We start from the raw sequence: 3,517 nt of genomic DNA, 5'->3' as shown, positions 1-3,517 counted from the left end.
TGGCTCAAGGCGCAGCTTACATTACCTGTAAGTTCCGCTGTACTAAAACTGCACACTGTACCACCGCCAGGAGACAGTCTGTCATGAACACATACATACCCAGCTCCCTACTGAACCCTACTGGACTCCTACAGCTACAAATACTTCAGTGCTCGGAGCAGGGCTTGGACTGCTAAAAAGAACAAGGCAGATCCTTACAACAAGAGGAAAAGGCTACAGATTTAGTGTTGGGTAAAAGCAAAGTTACAAGGCTGAGGCTGTGTCACAAGCTTATACTATACAGGCCACCCGGGATTGTCACCTCCATCTCCAACACCCCTGATCCTAACGATCCGTGGGCACACGTCCATAATCCTGCTAAGCAAGTGGCCCTGGGCGGTACCGAAAGGATGCCGCTGCCGTGTGCGTGTGCACCACACACGAGAGCGGCTGCTGTGGCTGCCGCCAAGTCCAGCCTAGTGGTTCCCTTTGGTCGACTTCTTCTTCGAGTCCTCTTTCTGCTTCTGCTTCTTCCTCTTGCCACCTTCCTTGAGCCCTGCTGAGGTCATGGGGGCATCCAAGTTACCAGAAACCCACTGCCTGTCCTGCTCTTCATCTTCCCGGTTGCTTTTAGACACAAGTTTGACTGTCCAGGCAGGCTTGGGTGGCTTCTGTGGGCGGGTGCTGACAGAAGGGGCCAGAGTCTAGGCTGGAGCTGGGGCCTGGGCCGGGCCGGGGACCGGGCTGGGGAGGGGGCCCGAACTGATGCTGGGGCCAGGCCAGAGGCCAGAACTGGTGTGTGTCTTGACCATTCCCCACAATTCTCTTTGTAGTAATTTTTTTTTGCCATTAACTATCTTAGTATAAGTTGATATTGATTTGAAGTTGCCCATTCCGCTACCGCCAAATGATGCTGAAGAGAATGAAGTGATACCCCCATGCCCTAGTGAGCCGAACCGAGTGAATCCTGTATCAAAAGCAGGAAATCTGGCCAGGCGGTGGTGGTGCACGCCTTTAATCCCAGCACTCCGGAGGCAGAGGCAGGTGGATCTTCGAGGCCAGCCTGGTCTCCAAAGCAAGTTCTAGGAAAGGCGCAAAGCTACAGAGAAACCCTGTCTCAAAAAAAATCAAAACAAAACAAAACAAAACAAAAAACCAGGAAATCCACCTCCAAAAGGAGGAAATCCACTGAATGCAGAGAAAAACTAGCCTGCACCCCGGTTTCTGCTTCCTCAGGGACCCCTTTGGTTCCTAAAAAAAGTCATCAAATGGGTCTTCAAAGAGGTCAAATGAAAATGGGTCCCTTCCACCAAAAAATTCCCTGAAGACATCATCTGGATTCCGGAATGTGAAGCCAAACTCAAACGGACTGTCAAAATGACTTCCACCTCCTCCTCCACCACCATTTAATCCTTCTTTGCCGTATTTGTCATAGATGTCCCGCTTTTTAGCATCCGATAACACCTCATATGCCTCAGCTATTTGTTTGAATTTCCGCTCTGCTTCTTTATTTTCAGGATTTTTTTGTCCGGATGCCATTTCAGTGCCTGAAATTTCCGATACGAAATATTCCAATACGCCTTTTTAATGTCGTCAGGTGAGGCATGTCTCTGCACCCCAGAACTTCATAGTAATCCACCATGTTTTAACAGATTGTTGGAACAAATCCGACGCGGTGGCCGGCAGGGGGCGTAGTGGGGTGGGGTGTCGGGCAGCCGGTCTCCTCGCGGCTCTGGCACAGCTGCGCTGGTGGCGGTGGCAGCTTTAAACAATATTTTTATTGATTCTTCGAGAATTTCATACTATGTATTTTGATAATATTTGCCTTCCTCCAATTCTCCCATAAGCAGCCTCTCCACACTTTATTTCTACCCACCTTTGAGATTACTTCCTTTTCTGTTTTTGTTTCCCCATCAAGTCTTGTTTGTTGCCAGCTCGTCTTGGGATTGAGGACTGATCTTGTGTGTGGTCAGCCTACCAGGGCTCTCTCTCTTCTTCTTTTTTTTTTTTTTTGGTTTTTCGAGACAGGGCTTCTCTGTGTAGCTTTGCGCCTTTCCTGGATCTCGCTCTGTAGACCTGGCTGGCCTCGAACTCACAGAGATCCGCCTGCCTCTGCCTCCTAAGTGCTGGGATTAAAGGCGTGCGCCACCACCGCCCAGCTTCTCTCTCTTCTAACAGCCATCAAACACTGATACCCCCCAGCTAAGGGTGGGATCCCTGCCCACCTTCCCCACTGTGTGCTGGGATTTTGTATGGCTGGAGCTTGCTCAGGTCTTGTGTATGCTGTCATAATCATTGTGAGTTCCTACGTTCAGCTTTCCTGTTGTGTCTGAGAAATACTTTTCTTGATTTTATTCACCACAGTTGGTGCTTAGAATCTTTCTGTTCCCCCTTTTGAAAAGATCCCTGATCCTTGTGGAAAGGGGAATGATATGTATGTCCCATTTAGGGCTGAGCACTCCATGGTCACTTATTCTCAGCACATCAACCAGCTGAAGGTCTCTATGTTAATTGCAATCTACTGCACTGAAAAGCTTCTCTGATGGGGGTAAGATATGTTTTCATCTATGGGTATATCAACAAATCATTAGGAGTCATGTTAATACTATGTCCATTTAACAGAATTATAATATTGGGTTTGCTCCCAGAGTAGCAGTTCTTAACCTGTGGGTTACAACCCTTGTGGGGGGTCAAATGGCTCTTTCACAGGGGTCACCTAAGACTATCAGAAAACACATATATTTACATTATGATTCATTCATAACAGTAGCAAAATTAGTTATAAAGTAGCAACAAAAATGTTATGGTTGGGGGTCACCCCAACATGAGGAACTGAATTAAAGGGTCACAGCATTAGGAAGGTTAAGAACCACTGCCCTAGAACTTATGACTTATCAAGCCACAGGTTCTTGGTCCCTTTAATAGTATCAGATGTGGGCTCTATCTTATGGAGATGGCCTTAGCTCCAATCAGAATGTGGCTGGTTATTACCATATTCATGCCACTATCGCACTGGGGGTTATCTCGTCAGGGGTTATGGAACTTTTGAGAGGTGGTTAGGTCATAATGACAGAGAATACCCCAGTTTTCCTTTGCTCCTTCTATATTTGAGAATCCTAAGAACTGTCACTCATTAAACAGAAGGCCCTTACCAGCCACTGAATCATACTCACCTTCATCTCCTACTGACAGCCTCCAGAACTGGCGAAACTCAATGTCTGTGGTATGAGGTTCCCCCATCCATGATGCATGAACAGAATAAGGCACTCACCTAGTTCAGAGACCAAAGTGCAGTGTTGAAACTGAGCCATAAAATGGTAACTCCCCTGCTCCTAAAAACCACTCCAGCTATTTTTTAGGGGATAGGCACAGAATACCAGGACTTGACCTAAAATGATGACCTCAACAGTCTTGTGAAACCAGTCTTTGATGAATAGACTGAGAAACCAGAATAGGGACCTCGGGGATCTGTAATAGGAATAAGAGTCTGAACAATTATGAAACAGATCAGAATCATCCTTAAGTGCCACCTAGATAC

The 3,517-nt window shown here is 47.0% G+C and overlaps 1 pseudogene; it reads right to left on the bottom strand.

Annotated features, from left to right (window-relative positions):
• Positions 1-200: 200 nt before the first annotated feature.
• On the bottom strand, positions 201-1,621 carry LOC131899425 (dnaJ homolog subfamily B member 6-like; annotated as a pseudogene).
• Positions 1,622-3,517: the final 1,896 nt, after the last annotated feature.

This window comes from Peromyscus eremicus, chromosome X, assembly GCF_949786415.1.
Source record: "Peromyscus eremicus chromosome X, PerEre_H2_v1, whole genome shotgun sequence".
NCBI classification, from domain to species: Eukaryota; Metazoa; Chordata; class Mammalia; order Rodentia; family Cricetidae; genus Peromyscus; species Peromyscus eremicus.
The sequence above is the reverse complement of the archived record's forward strand: the minus strand, read 5'-3'. Positions and strand labels throughout refer to the sequence as shown.